The sequence below is a fragment of the Xiphophorus couchianus genome, chromosome 14, assembly GCF_001444195.1.
Source record: "Xiphophorus couchianus chromosome 14, X_couchianus-1.0, whole genome shotgun sequence".
Lineage (NCBI taxonomy): Eukaryota > Metazoa > Chordata > Actinopteri > Cyprinodontiformes > Poeciliidae > Xiphophorus > Xiphophorus couchianus.
In genome coordinates, this window is record NC_040241.1 from 7,238,932 (window position 1) to 7,255,836 (window position 16,905).

General features: G+C 38.7%; 1 protein-coding gene across 1 annotated transcript in view; it reads right to left on the reverse strand.

Annotated features, from left to right (window-relative positions):
• Positions 1 to 16,905, reverse strand: part of htr2cl1 (5-hydroxytryptamine (serotonin) receptor 2C, G protein-coupled-like 1) — a 167,255-nt gene that overhangs the window by 127,014 nt on the left and 23,336 nt on the right. The gene's annotated exons all lie outside the window — the stretch shown is intronic.

The window sequence follows — 16,905 nt, forward strand, 5'->3', positions numbered from 1 at the left end:
TTCTTTTGCCATATTCATCCATCGCTTGAAAGAAAAAAATTCTATTAGGGCTGAAAATGAACGTGTATGCTGTAACTAAAACCCGCTCAGACCAGCAAACCTGCAGAAGAGGTTTAGTAACATGACTAAATGTTTGTGTGCTAAAGCATTGATCGTCTTTTTTTTTTATTCTGAAACTTGTTAAGATTCACATGGACACAAAGGAAAGTGTGAGCCTTCATGAAAAGACGTCCTAAAGAATAATCACGCCTTCCAAAGAAATCGATGGAGACGGCATGCTTGTTTGACTTGGTGCGCATGTTTCATCTCTTGCTCATCAGTCTGTCCACTGAATGATCTATTTCCACTTTCAAGTGGCAATGTGTCTGTTTATTTATGACTTTTTTTTTTTCAATGGATGAATCAGTCGGCTGAGCTGTGGTCAGATATTCCATGTGACTCATTTCAAGTCAGTCTAATGTCAATGCCATTATTCTGCAATCTCCGTTTTGTAGTTTCCCATACGTCTGATGCGAAATGACAAATTTGCTGGGGATCATAAGAAAAATGAGCAATTACTATACAACAGAATAAATGCTAAGATTTTTATTTCCTGCTTTGTTACTCTTTATGGCTTTCAGAAGCTGCTACCCCCGCGAGCCGACCCCGGATAAAGCAGAAGAAAATGAATGGATGGATGGATGGGCTTTCAGATAGGTTGACATACGACTATGGGATGTTTTCCTCTCATACTGAAGTAACACAACTGAACTTGTTTAAAGTATGAAGCAATTCTCAGTAAGAAGAATGCTGAATATTATAAGGTGAATGCGACAAGATTATTTAATGGGTTTTATATTTCATTTTTGTTGCTTTCAAATTTTCTGGGATTTTACCATAAGGGGAATTCCAGATCCGTGCTATATACACAAATTTGACCTTGACACTTAGAGCAAGGCCAAAACCACGGACAACTTCTGACAAATTGGTCAATCAATTCCAATTTTAGAGATCACTGGAGGTTTTGCAACAACGTTTACCTGAAATACTTATGCACTTGCTCTACAGACTATGATGGATCAAAATCCAGCGAATTGTCCATCTAGGATTGACACAAAATAAAATCCGGCGCAGTCAGTTGCCCTGGGAAGTCACCTAATTAGAGACCACTTGTGTATAGTTCAACCTCTCAGATGTTCTGTGACAAGTTTGCTAAAGGAGGCGTAAACACTTACTGAAAGTAAGTTTAACAACTACTGTCAAGGAGGACATATGCAGAGACACACCTACCGTTCCAGGAGAGAGAGCCGCTTAATGATTTTACACTTCGCCAGTCAGGCACTTTGAGGCTGATATGCCAAGGTGAGAGGTCAAACTGGTTCCCCTTCGTTGATTCTCTAACCAGAGCTCATCATCTGCCGTCGCGCCCCTCCCGCTCAACGCCGCGTTTTGTTCAGCCCTCCCAGCCAAACAGAGCGTGCCAATCACAACTGACAGCTAGTAAGGTGTTCATTAAAATGACTAAGCGACTTGAGTAAAACTGAGAAGCATTAGTTCCTCAGATGCATTTCTGCTTCGGGTCTTAATGAAGTACTTTGGCTGTCTTGTACAGCTTCATCCAGCTATTTTTAACAAACATATATTTCTTATATTACATTTTGGAAGTGCCCTTCATAAACAAGAAAAAATAAATAACATCAAGCACCTAATGGGATTTACCGCTTTTAGTCTCCCTCTCCTTCCACATTGGCAGGATGCTTTTTTGTTTGTTTTAGGTGTTTTGTTAAATTAATCTTTTTTCTAGTAATTACCATTTGTGGTTTCCCTTCATTTCTTTTGTTTTTTTAAGGCTGTTCATTGATCTTTACTAAGAGTGTCAATGACTGTGGTGAGCCCTATATATTGAGTTTGTATACCACTGAGAGGAAACACGATACAGTGTCAATACAGCTTAGCAGGGCTTTTTCTTGATTCTTCACTGGCATTATACGGAAGCGGAAAAATCTGATTTCTCATTCTAAAAGTTGCTAATTGATTTATTAGACATTTAGACAGTTTTTACTCACGATAGTCTGGTAGACCCAGTTTGATTCATTTTCAGCGGACGCGGTTCGCTTGTGCGCAACACTATGTCAACCTCACCAACCCTTTAAAAAACTTGTTCCCCTCCTCGCCTACGTTGCACCAAGAGCCACTGAAGGAAACGACACAAAAACTTCAGAAGACATCAGCGCAGCTTTCTTCTTTGCAAAATGGAAACAAAAATGGAGTGCAGTCAGATTTTAGTGGCTGTAGGGTTTCTCTTTTGTCTTTGGTAAAAGACCATTGGTCATTTCTCCCACTAGCGCTATAGTCACTTGTTTGTTTTGGTTGTATTTACCCAGAATGCCCTGCTCTATAGTCTTGCTTTCGAAGGGGTCTCTGGTTCACTTGGCATTTACATATGCATTCAAACCGCATCGGAGTTTACTTTAACCCAGTCTTTCTTAAACGGTGGTCCCCGGACCATTGGTGGTCCGTGGGGTACTGCACGTAAACAACTACTTATTTACTGTGACCCGAGCTCAAAATGTGGCGCTATAGCTAGCTTACCTTCTTTGGTAGGTAAGCCAAAGAAGGTACGCTTTAACACACCAAAGGATTGTGTTAAAAGTAATGATGGAAAACTGGCTTAAAGCCAGGTCACTCAAAAGAAAAGCTGCAAATACCAGTGGAAAGAAAACACCTCTAGGAATATTATATGATCAGAAGAAGCTGAGTTATAGCTGTTGGGTTTTGATGTGTTGTTCAGTAGCGACTGGATTCCTTTGAACGATGAGCGGTAGGAATCGCTCCAGTTAGTCAGAACTGTTCTTTGTTTTTGACGACATCACTTGGTAATGAATGATGCTCTGCTGTCAGGGTCCACAGCTATTGTTACTTTTATTTAATTAAAAAAATATTGAACTAAATAAATGCAGTAAATAAATACAATGGATTGAATGGGTTAATTATTTTTATATTTAATGGTGCAGAAAAGGTTTTTTTGGTCCTGTTAAAGCAACTCAAGTTTATTTTTCTTTAATTGTGATTCTAAATCACAAATAGCCATAAATGTCATTAATGTACACAACACTTGGCAGTAAAGAACACCTTCTATTTTTATTTCCATGTTGTTGACATCATTGGAAAGTTTAGACACTTTCAGAATCTGTAAATAGCTCAAACCACTCAAGTAGATGGGTCTTCATTTTCATGGCTTTGTCGTGGCCAGTCCTATTGTTAAATGGGTTAAGTGGTCCTCAGCCTGAAAAAGTTTTGAGAAACACTGCTTTAACCGAACAGAGAACTCGGCATTTAGGTGGACCAGAGTTCGCTTTTTTGGTCCACATCAGAGTCCAATTACGCATTCGCATATTCTAAAACAAACCGGACTTTCTGGACAATCGAACTAGAGATGGATTAAAGTGGATTAAACAGGGCTGGTGTGAATGCATCCTTAGAATCAGTTTCCACTTTCAAATAAACCCTTAAAGTTCTGGGTTATATTTCTATATATACACCATCTCCTGCTGAGTTGACACTGTGCACCACTTCATAAACCCAATCCTGTACTCTTACATCCATCTCATGAAAATTCAGCTTCCACTCTTCCCCTCCTGTACTTCCTCCTCCACTGTCCATTTATTTCCGACCCTAAGTTGTGAATCTCCCTCCTCATTATTTCCAACAAGACCCTACTTTTTTTCTCATTAATCTCCCTTCCTGAAGTGGCCAGTCCACTTTGGTGGGAGCTGGAGTACGTGTTATGGTAGAACTCAGTTGTTTCATCACGAGATACGAGGGTGAACATGGTCCGGAATCCGTTGTGCGCTGAAAATGATAAAAGTTCATTTTAAATAAGCGTTTTGCAATAATCTGAAAGCAAAATTCAGTGCCAGACAAAAATCATCTGCTTCAACATTGTAGTGAAGCAAGTTGTACAGTGTCTGTGTAAAATATTTCTTGAGCAGAAAAATCTATCTTGATAAAGTTACTCTCATCCACTGGCATGGATCAGAGGAAATTATTTTAGAAAATAATTTATATATTTTTAGATTTTGTCAGGTAATGTGCTTTAAGAGGAGCACTCCTTATGCACAAAAGTACGTAGATTTATTTTAGATTTTATGGATGTAACATTATATGTAAAAATGTGCAGTTACTGAATGTTTCTGCCCCTTTTTCCAAGACGGGTTCAACTTTTAAAATTGAACAGTTGTTTGGTTTTACTGTGCATTGTGGATGGCAACAAGAACATTCAAAGTCTAAATGGACCATTTTGAATTTTTTTGCACTGAATGGTCACACAGCTAAGTATTTTCCTCTGAATGATTTTTTTTGTTCCTAATAGCAGACACCGACCATTTTGTTCTACAATATTTCCCACACTGCGCCACTGCTTCTCATCCAATCACTCAAAAGAATGACATTTAATGATTTGGAGCCAGAAAAAAATTGCTCCTTCTGCAATATTTACATCAATAGTTTGACAAAGATTCTAAGATCTAGTTCTAAGAATGTCGCTTGCGATTTTGTAACCGACTATCCTGTAGTGTGTGGTGTGTTACGCTAAATCAGGGGTTTTCCCCGACTGGGGCGTTAACACAACTTGTTGAATAAGCCAATCAGAAAGCGTGGATTCTCCTCGGTGTTTTCTGAGGGGAAATTACAGAGGAGAATCCCAAACAGCTGTCACGGCAACCCGAAGTCCAGCGGACATTGGAGATGATACATGGAAACAACATTAATGTTTATTCAACATTTCGTGCAAAGAATATAAAAACAAGGGGAGAAGTTGGAGTGAAATTGCTACCGCAGTTGATAAACCCGGTAACTTTTCAGCTGTTCTTTGTTAACGTGACATAAATAGGTTATAATGATTTTCATTCAGTCAGGACTTTACGCTGACACTAGCCACATGCATTGCAGGTAGATTGTAGTAAAGCATTGATTGATGCCTGGTTTTAAAATTAGTTAACTGGACTTGTAGCCATTATTTTGTGCCCATTGTTGGACACCACATGGCAGGACCGAACCCGATCTAATAGTTATACCTAGGATTTCTGTCGGCTAATGTGTGGTCTGTCAGGTTTTGAAAATGGGCGACAATCGGCTGACAGCTCTAAGATCGTGTCGTCTGCGCTGGGCTTTACACTAAGGAAATGAGGAAGGAGGGTCAGTGGAGAGCACCGGAGTTGAGCCTTTTTTTCATTCAGTGTCATCAACAGAAAGAGAAAAAGGCCGGAAGAGACGATGATGCCGATAATTAAAATGACGTCGATGATTTTAATTTTATTGTGCGATTAATTGATTTATTGTTTATTGCGACAGGCCTACCAATATCTATTAACTTCAATGTATTTTATTGTGACATTATGTGATACATCAACACAAAAGTGCGTAGTCATAAAGTAGGAGGAAGAGTATACTTCAAAAATAAAACCTAAACACTTTTGGAGTGTTTAGGTTTGCACTCATTTTTACTTGTACAATAATTGTCATTCAACCAGATTAACTGGAGAGATTGCGTAAACGACAATTTTACTACAGATTTCGTATATTGGTCAAACAATAAATTTGTTCTTATGTGACTGGAGAATTTTATTTCCCATACTTGCTGTCCGTTGTGTGGCCTGTATCAACCTGCACATGAGTTGATACCCACTTTCTTTTCCTCACTGTGCCTTAGGGTGTTTCACACCTGATTGTCCTGGGGACCAAAATGGCAACATTTATTACATTTTCAGCTGGCGAGGTTCGCTTTCACACTGCACTCTTTCAAACAATCCAAACTCATTGAAAAACGTGTTCACCTCCACAACTGTGGTGGTGCTGCATCAAGAACTACTGAAGGTATTGACACAAAAACCTCAAAAAAAGAACGCTGTGCAACTTGATTCTTCACAAAATGTGAGCAAAAATGAAGTAGCGTCAAATTTGAGCAGTTGTAGGATTTCTCTTTGGTAACTGGTAAAAGACCATGAGGCTTTTCTTCTGCTGGTGCTAGTCTTGTGTGTTTATTTGGCTCTGTTCACTCAGAATGCCCAAAGCCATTCTGGGTTAGCAAAGCATTTCCTGTTTTTGGAGCGGTCTCCAGTCCGCTTGCATCCAAATACGTATTCAAACCGTGCCAGAGTTCATTTCAACCTAACCAAAGTTTTTAGGTGGACAAGAGTTCGCTTTTTTGGTCCGCATCAGAGTTTGATCACACATTCACACCTCCCCAAATGAACCAGACTTTCTTGACAAATGAACTAGTTTGATTTAAGTGGACTAATCAATGCAGGTGTGAACGCACCCTTAAACCCCAAATTTGTGTTAAGCACAACAGATTCTGTTAAGTGAACTGTAGATCTCTGCAACTCTTCCAGAGTTTCTTAGCTGCTTTTGTGATTAACAGTCTTCAAGCGTTTCAGTTTAGGTGGACTCTCTTCTTCTAGTAAATTTGAAATTGTCAAATACTTTTGCTAGGCACTCTGCTTTGTCTGTCCACATAGCTAGCCTTTTTTCTTTTGTAAGTATACTTTATGTATGTTCAGCAAAAGAACATTTCTGCAAACGCAAGCTCTTTTTGACAGGTTTTCAGTCCTGGATCGATGGGCTCAAAGGTTCACTGAACCCGGTGGGGGGTTTCTTGGGCTAAAAGGAACAGCCAACCACTGCTGGTTATGGTACTTATTAGAAACCCTGGGCTGATTCATAGCTGCAAGGAGAAATATTACCTCTCATCTTTGGAAGAACCTGAGGGCAGCTGGGAAGACGCGTGGGGTCCTTTAAGACACGGAAACCTTGACTTTACTTTTCTCTTTATTGCTTCCTCAAACTTATGCCGACTCAGGGGGTTTCGAGGATAAATCGATTGGGATTTGACTTTTAGTTCGTCTTTGATCAAGGCATTTATGACAAATCGAGTAAGAGCATTTTTAAATTTCTTTAATGGAATCCTAATTGATTCTTTGTTTTGACTTTTCAGTCAAGATTTTCAATCGTGACGAGAAACGTTCATGCGGACAACATTTTGAACCTTTGTGTATGTCAATGCATTAATGATCTGTTCAAAATTTAACCACCATGGTATTCATGAGTGAACATTTTACTCTCATATTACAGCGACAATATTGAGAACACAATGACATCTGTTTCAATAAAAAACTAAATTTTAGATTTCCCCAAGAGGTGCTGATAAATTTTTGAAAGGCACTGTGTACGGACGACCAATGCAGGTGAAGAAAGAGGACGACTGGAGAGCTAGATTTATTTTATACCAGCATCTGCTAAAAAATAAAGGGGGGGGGAAACAATAACACAAGCACAAAAAATAAACTTGAACTGGTCGAGTGGAGTGGATTCACAGGCGATGTGATGAAATCCATATTTGGCCCCAGGGAATGAGAAATAGCAACATTTTCTCCATCACCACAGACTCTACGGGTCCTAGGTAATCAATGAAACTATTTGGCCTGTAGATTTTGGTGAAATGCCTTTGTTCAAAAAAAGGACAACATTCCTGCTTGTTATCTTCACATGTTTTTTATGTGCTTTGAAAGGTTCAATACTAGTAAAATGAGATTTAATTGGAAAGTAAAACGCAAACGGTAAAACTCTTCCCTTGAAAAACGAAAGGCTTACCAATTTTTCTTTTATGGGATTTAAAAAAAAACATGAAATATTTAATTAGCTTTTACACTAATAAATCCCAGCAATTCTAACAAAAAATGTAAGTAAATGAATAAAACTTTTGCAGTACTAGTGCTAACAAGATTAAATCCTCATTTTGAATGAACCATCCGCCGTTACACATCAGTCATTCTACTCTCCAATTTTGTCTACAAACCACTTCAGTTCCGTTTTCTCACCCCATGCTCTGTATTTTAGTCTGCAAGGGTTCGTCGTCTTTATCCAATCATCTGTTAGTCCCTTCTGTTCTCATTCAAAGCTAATCATTTTGGTTATTGACTTCATTTTTCCATTTGCACTTCCTTTCTATTCAGGACCCTAATGTGAAATTTGCTGGGTCATGTTCCTCTCTGTACAAATATTGGTCACATTTTTCCTCAGAGTATAACTGAATTGTTTGACAAATAATCCCAGTTTTAACTTGTATTGAGTTTTTTTTGTTGGGGAGAGCTCAGATTGTTATTGAGCCATCTTTTTAAGATTTCTCATTGAGGAGTCTTTTTGAGTGACAGAAGAAGTTGAGCAGATATAAATGTTGCTCTCTACTGCAGAGAGACAAGTCTATGCTGGAGTAGTAGGATCACTGAACATGAAACAAAAAACTAACTGGCCACCACAAAACTTAACTTAGAAAATGTAAGCATAATTACACATGAGAATAAAAGTTGCAAAATCACAATTTTCAAGAATTAAGGGCAAACTTGCAACATTATGAAGACAGGAATTTGTAAGAAAAAGTACCGTCACTATATCCTTTGCTATCCAGTAGAATTTCAACCAAGTCGATCAGTGAATGGACGGAGACGTTGTGAGCGATGATGTTAATTTTCTGTGCTGTTTTTGAATTGCAGTCTGCCTTTAGTTTTAGCAATGGCAGCAGATGAAGCAAACAAAGACGTTCAGAATGCTTTGGCCACGTCTCCAAATATAGAGCTAACATTAACAGCCATCTTGTTTGGCTAGGTACTTCTCTCTTCGCGGTGGAGAACGATTGTTTACAGCGCAGGCATTTTCTGGTAAGCTTCATAGCATCAAACTGTTGCGTTACATACAGTACAGACCAAAAGTTTGGACACACCTTCTAATTCAATGGGTTTTCTTTATTTTCATGACTATTTATAAGGCAAGAAATCCCACTTATTAACCTGACAGGGCAGGTTGACCTATGAAGTGAAAACCATTTCAGGTGACGACCTCTTGAAGCTCATCAAGAAAATGCAGAGTGTGTGCAAAGCAGTAATCACAGCAAAAGGTTGCTACTTTGAAGAAACTAGAATATAAGGGGTATTTTCTGTTGTTTTACACTTTTTTGTTTAGTGCACATTTCCACATGTGTTATTCATAGTTTTGATGCCTTCAGTGTGAATCTACAATGTCAATAGTCATGAAAATAAAGGAAAGTCATTGAATTAAAAGGTGTGTCCAAACTTTTGGTCTGAACTGTATGTCATGGGCAAACATTAGCAATTAGGTAAAATTTTAAACTTCCACTCCTCCAGGAAGCAATCGTTTCTCAATAATCAAGAGTCCAGCTCTTCTCTACGAAGCGAAAGGTAGAACAAGGGGCTAGTTTTTACCGGGCTAACGGAGGTATAATGTGACACAACCAATATAATTTGGGCATTAATCTACCAAATATATGAGTAATTTTGTGCTTCACCTTTTATGTGCAGTAATTTTTTTTATTCGCAAATGTTGATGTATAAAAAAAATAACTAATTTGTCACAGTCATCATATAATTTCCAATTTTTAGTTATTTTAATGGTGTCCAATCAACACCTCAAGAGTCCAAGAAGTGTTTTTCACTAAAGGACAGAAATATCCATAATCCATTGAAAGTCAGCCATCTTGAGGAAGATTTGTTCAGATTGAGGGCAAATGTAACAAACTGAGATCCAATTATCTGGTGTTAAATTGTTAATAAAGTTATCTGCTTTCACACTGTGAAGGTGGGTGGTGCCGAAACAAACAGAAAGAGCTCATTCTCCAAAGCAGATTGCAGTTAAAACTAGGAAAGAAAGAGGAAGTACAGATGGTGTCGAAGTCTTCGTTGCTCCTCCTGTTAGTCTCTGCGCTGTGTTTTCAACACTTGCTAGTTTTTGAATTAGCTGCTTCAGTGACACAACAGAAACAAATGACCCGAGAGAAACACAATCAAAGGTGTCCTTGGACCAAAACTACCTAATGTGAGCATCCATGTGGGTTCACCGTGGAGCAGCAAATCCTGTGCTCAGCTCCATTAAACCCAAAGGTTGCCCAGCTTCGGGGACGCAGATGTTATTTTAAACAAGCGGGCGCACAGTGATGAGAGAACATCCGCTGAGCCACTTTGATGAACAAAATAGCGCAAAGGGGGAAAAAAATAAATAAATGAACATGAAATGAGGCCCAGACAAGAATTTTAAAGTGAGTCTGATCTGTTCAAAGCCCTAATGTGAAGTCATTTATAGTAACATTCACTTTTATCCCAACTTTCCGAACGCATCAAAGCATCACGTTGCTGCAGCAAATGTTAGAATCAACAGGAGATCAAGGCAGGGAAGGTGGGGAAAGGATTAAAGGCTTATGTCATTACTAAAAATTGGGTTCTTTGTATTATTTAGTTCATGAAGATATGAGGCTGAGACACGTTTAGTATTTTTACTGGCAGAATCTCATAATAAAAGGCAAAAGTAGGTATTTCTTATCCTGGTCTGACCCGAGTCTTTGGCTTGAAGGCCATTTGTTTAAGCAGCCGTCAATCTACGTGATTTTTACTACTGCACCTGAAGGAATTTCACTTACTAGTTTCCGGAGGGCAGCCAATGTGTGTGTAGTGCAAGAATAGAATAAAGAAAAGGAAAGGTCTGTGACAAATGGCTTTGGATAGAGGGACATGAACCAGTTAACTCTATCAAGGTATTTAGAGGTTTTGAAGAGTTTCAAAGCCTCAGAAATTTTCTGTCATACTATAGTTTAAAGTTCCTTTAGTCAGATGTTAGAAAAAATGCCCACAGTTTTCTCAGGCTGTGTAAAAGATGGAATAGTGTAGCACTCACCTGCTTCTATTAAGAGTAACTTTAGTGTATTACTACGATTTTTTTTTCTGACTAGAAATATCCACTAATAAAGTGTTGCATTCCACACATACGTACGTTTTTTGTTTGGGGTTTGCTTACTTTTCTACTAAATTATAAAAATATTTTTTGCAAGATGTAAGGCAAGTAAACTTGCTATAAAACTGAGGATATTTTTTTTGGGTTGATTGGTCACCACTTCTTGGCAATCTGTCTCACACCATTAGAAAGCTTGTTTACTTCACCTTAAATAATGTAACATTTGTAAGAACAATGCATTGTTGGGTTTAACAGTGGGGTTGAATACAGGTATGCCTCAAAAAGTTATTGTTGAGAAAAAGTTCAGTGTCTTATTTCTCACTCATTTCAGAAAGTTTAACTCTTATAGACTCATTACACAGTGAAACATGTCAAGTCTTTGTTTCTTGTAAAATCTTGAATGATTAAGACACATGGGTAATGAAACCACAAATCCAAAGTCTCCAAAATCCAAAATTTGAATATTGTGGAAAAAGTTAAATATTGGAAACACAATCACAAATCACAATCAAAAATGGTTTTTGCATCATGTGACCAACAACTGGATGTAAATACTGGTGGAAAAGACTAAGAAGACAACAGGAAGTAGTAGGATGATGATTTTTAATGACTTAAAGTGTGAACAAGCTTTAGTGATATTAATTGCCCTTTTTATTTATTAGAGACACCGCATTTGCGAAATTGTGTTTTTTCGACATTACCCGAATATCAACAAAGTTTTTGCATACATTTATAATGGAAACTAAGCTATTGAGACATTCCTCAAGGAGACAAAACCACAAAAGGTCACAACTCAGGGGTACTTGGTTTTATGCTGGGAAAATCACATACATACTCATTCCCAGAAAAATCCTCCAGCTTATTTTTAAGACCAGTTCACTGCTGTATTTTTTCGGTAACACTTTATTTGAAGGGGTGTGCAAAAGAGTGACGTGACACTGTCATAAACATCACATAACCTGTCATAAAGATGAAGGAATCCTCATGAATGTTTGACTGTTGTCATGAAGCGTCATTCAGTAAATGACGACAGTTTTAATGGACTTTAAATCCAACTTTTAGTGCATTAAAAGTGTCATTATTTACCGAGTGACACTTCATGACAACAGCTCTAAACGTTCATGAAGAATCCTTCATCTTCATAACAGGTGTTATTTCAGCCTAGATCACAACCCTTCAAATAAAGTGCTACCATTTTTCTTTGGGAATTTATTACGTTTATACATATTGATAATCATTTTTTGTAAGTTTGTCCAAAAAGGAACAAAATTAAAACAAGCGCTGTGTTAAAAACCTAGACGACCACACGACATGCTGATGGCTTAATTCTACTGTGACAAAGTGCACAGCAACACATTGTTAGTGATTGTGCCGTTTCCACCTCCTGCAGCAATTTTAAATATATCCAATTGGAGCCAACAAGCGGAATCGGCTTATCTGAGGCAAGGAAGAGCAAACGGAGCGCCTGGCTCTCGTCTACACAGAGGGTTACGCGGTGCGCGCAGTCGCGTGCGCAGTGACAGGCTGAAAGAGAGGGTGACAGAACAGGAAGTCTGACACTTTCCCGTGGCCCCGCAGTGAAGCAGTCAGACGCACTGACGAAAGGCAGCAACTCTCCTGAAACCGCTGATTGGAGGCTTCACAGATTCGCAGCTAAGAGCCGTGATTGCCAAGGTTTTGTACCTGAAAAAAGTCAGCGTATGCTGTTCTGGTTGAGATAGGCAGCAAAAGCCTCTGTTTTTATAAAGGGAGGAAGTTTTAAATATCTTGTATATAGATTCATATAACAGGAAAACAAGTGTCAATGTCAAATTTGTTTGCACAACACATTCAAAACAACAGCAGTTTACAATTTACAGCAACCAGTAAATCATAAAACAAAACAAGTACGGTCCATAATAACTAAATATGTTTTCTTGGGTGATAGACCAACAAAAACTGAAGCATAACCAATGAAGCAAGCCTGGGTGATGCAACAAACGGGTCAAAGCAATATTTTCTAATAGTAAAATCGAGATTTTATCACAATTTCTCAACATGAAATCATAACTCTTAAATATATATATTTATATAACAAAAACAATGGAGCACTAAGGGCAAATAGTATTTCTAAACATTTTCTGAAGCACAAGTGGCATAGGCATCTTTTGTGACAGAGTGGAGACTGTACGTTCGATTGACAGAGTGATCACAACATCTACTTTTAATTGTAATTTTTTAACTTACTGTACAACCAAAACAAGTTGGTTGTACATGGTGATAATCAAAATATTCACCCATTTCATCCCCACAACAGAATGCTTTTTTTTGTTAGTTACAAGAAAATAAGATAAATGCGAAACTGAGCAAGAGCATCATTGCGTAGAACATGTTTTATAGATGATCTCCCTCCTTTGGCAGCCCATCAACATGGGAAGTTGTGGGAGACGAAACACGCCTCCCTTTCCTTGCTAACGAAATTGACAAAGAATAAAGACATCTGCAAATAAAATCCACCAAGAAGAAAGTCAAAATGTCTGCTGATGCTGTCCACCTACCACCTTCCTTGACACTTGTATTGCATTCCCTTGCAGAGACAAACCTTGAAACTGTACTCTTTCTTTCTGCTTCCCTTTGTTTCATGTCATTTAGGACTAGCTATCTTTAGCACAGCTTTTTTTTTCTTTTTCATTAGGTATTTCTGTCTGCAGTACTTCTTTAGATGTCTTTGTTTGATCTACCTTGAATGCTTGCCTTGGTATCATACAGACAACATCGGTTACCACTCAGTTTAGGCGACAAGTTAAAAGTACTAAATCAGGTGAAGCAAGCGGGTCTGTGTTCATAGAGGGCTGGGACTGGAAAACACTGCAGTTTATTTCTTTCAAAGATTGTGACAGAATTTAATTTGATCTGCTTTATGTTTAGTTTGTGCTGCATCATCTTTTGAGAGATCCCTGTTTCCTTGGATGAGTAAAAAAAATGTCAATCTAAATCGGCCAGCGGTTTGCAACCTTCGGCCTAACTACATAAACTGGACATTCACAGTTTTAATTTTTATTTATATATAGATACACTGAAAAAAGAAAGCAGTTGATCCAACTTTTTTTAAAAAAGTTAAATTGTTACAAGTTATCAAATTAAATTTATCAATGTATTAAATGTATTAAGTTGTTATGTTAAACTCCATTCTCTTTTGTTCAACGTATATATTCCTTGAGCATTTTTGAAAGAGCCATATATTCAGTTTATTATTACATAAAGATGGTATGGGTTTTAATCATGGGGCTTTAATTGGACATAAACGTGTCCATTTTGTGGTAGGAAGAGGATCAAAGATCTAGGAGAAAGGGGAAAAAAAGTGTCTGGCCAGTCAAATACTAAGACAAATACATCACTGTCAGCGTTCACACAAACACAATTTCCTTGGTGGTGATTACACAGAGATAGCTGCTCAGTAGCATTGTGGTGACTTGGAACTATAGGCTAGAAAAAGAAAACAACAGAGGATGTTACTCAGAATGTAGCACTTACATAAAATACATTTTGCAAATTACAGAAAATATTGCTTTTATTCTTTTCTCAGTTGCCCAACCTCATCTTGTGAATGAGTTCTATGTTCTTCAATTCTAAATGGTACTTTTGATCATCTATGTTGCCTGATTCAACAAGATGGATATCCAAACATTCATCCATTTTCTTCCGCTTATCCGGGGTCGGGCCCCAGCGCCAGCAGCCTAAACTGGGAGGCCCAGAGTTCCCTCTTCCTGGCTACATGGGAATCCCAAGGTGTTCCAAGGACACCCCAAGGTGTGTGGCAGAAGGGAAACATTTAAAACATACAGGACAGGACAGTGATCCCTGAGGACCAGAACTGAGGACCACTGCCAAAGATGAGGGTAGGAATGTAGATTGGCCAGTAAACTAAGCGATTGCCTAAAGAAAAGAGACTCAGCTCTCTTTTCACTATGACAGACAGGTACAGCGCCTGCATCACTGCAGATGCATCACCAATCCGCCGATCAATCTCTCACTCTATTTTCCCTTCACCGCAGGAGGGTTAAACTGCTCCGGTTGGACCAGGACCCAACCTCCAGAGGCATTCTACCCTTGTCCGGTTCAAGACTAGTGTGACATCTAGAATGTCACACTACGCTGCAAACTTCTCCAACAAAAGATGCAGATCACAACCTGATGAAACCAATAGAAGCACATCATCTCCAAAAAGCTAAGACGCAATCCTACGTTCACCAAAACCGATCTTCTCAACACCTTGGCTGTGCCTAGAAATTCTGGCCATAACCGTTATGAACAGATTCAATCACAAAGGGCTACCTTGACAGATTCCAACTCCAACTTACTGCCAGCAAAGCAGCCCAAGCTCTGACACCACAGATGCGTATGGTACCCCATAGGGGCGTGCTGTGGTGGCGCAGCGGGTTAGCACGCCCCACGTTTGGAGGCCTTCAACTCCCGGTCCCGACGACCTCTGCCGCATGTCCTCCTTCCAAAAATGGCGCCGGCTAAGCTGGCTGCCTGCAGACACAGCTCCTGTCGTGTGCTGTAACTGCGAAATAATTTCCCTGCTGGGATGAATAAAGTAAAAATTATTATTATTATTAATTATTATTATTATTACACTCCCGGACTACCCCCCACAGGATTCCCTATGGGTCACAGTCGAATGCCTTCTCAGAGTACACACTCAGACCGAAGCCAATGCCAAACAAATTCCACTCTTTCTGAAAACTAGTTGGGCAAACTCCCCTGCTTACATAGCAGGATAACTGCTGAAGTAATCATCTTATTAAATTAGATGTAACAGACATAAATAACAAGGATTTCCAGAGGGCAGGAACAGGCAGCAGGAGGGTCCTGTCAGTAGTGCCAGGACATCATAATCATCTATGTTCTCCCAGCATGAATTATTTTCACTGACTTCTAACAAAGTTTAATATTCCTGTAGGCTTTGTGAGTGTGGATATTAATTCACTTTCAATCAACCAGCAACAGGGATCTGACTGTTATTTCTAACGAGTGGAGTACAGCAACACATACTCCGCAGCCAGGAAGGTTAAACTGATAGTCCTTGATGGGGTCAGAAAGATAATTTTACCAGCCAAAAACAAACAAAGTGTGAAAAGAAACCAACAAAGAATGGATCAATTTTTTTCATTGCCTCTATATCTTCCTTTCTCCTGAGCTGTCTCTGCCAGAAAGCGAACAAAAGAAGACAATCACAGACTGACAGGAGTGGAAGGAATGATTCACCCAGTCAGCTTTTGACACTTTGTGTCTCATTCGTTCACATAAGCCAGAATTTATAGGACGGGGAAGGACAGGTCAAGAAGTGGACGGTGAAAGATGACGTGGGGATGAACAGAACAGAGGGGAAAGAAGCTAAACGTAAGTGTAAAGACTGAGTGGGCCGTTTGAGTGAAAAGTAAAAAAGCTGGATGAAAATGAAGAAAAAAAAATCAATGAGTGAAAAAGTGGAAAGAGAAAGCAAGTATTAGCCAATTTTAAATCCATTGATCATGACACTTCCTTTACACCAAAGGCTATCATCCTCAATAACTTGGCAGGAACTTTACTTTTCCACTGCCAAAAAGCTTACTAACAAAAAAAACACATTTTATTCCCACCAGCTGCAGTGGCTGAACCAATAAATGAGCTATCACATACATTTAGTACCATTTACTATAGTTTGAAACTAATGCCAAAGAAATGCCGCTCTTTATGCCAACACATTTAGTTTTTTCCAACCTAAAATAATCAGGTATTAAATTAGCATTAAGAAAAGCCTACTCTGCAAAAAAAAAGTTCAATGTAAGCGCAAGGAGTGAGACTCGCTACCATTGCGCATTGTCTTTGTCTTATACTCGAGGTCGGAGTTATAAGTTGGTAAAGACACCAGGAAAGTTGTAACTTCCTAAGCAGCTCAGTGAGATTTTTATCTTGATGAAAGGAAACTTACCTGGTAACTTGGTAACTTATCTAGGGCGAAGTTTGCCTCTCGCACAATTAGGTGAGATTTTAATAAAACTAAATGGATTGATGGACGAACATATGAACATGTCAGTTGCAAACTGGTTTTAGATCAATAAGATGAGAATTTTTTATTTATTTATTTTTTACATTTCCTTCCCACAA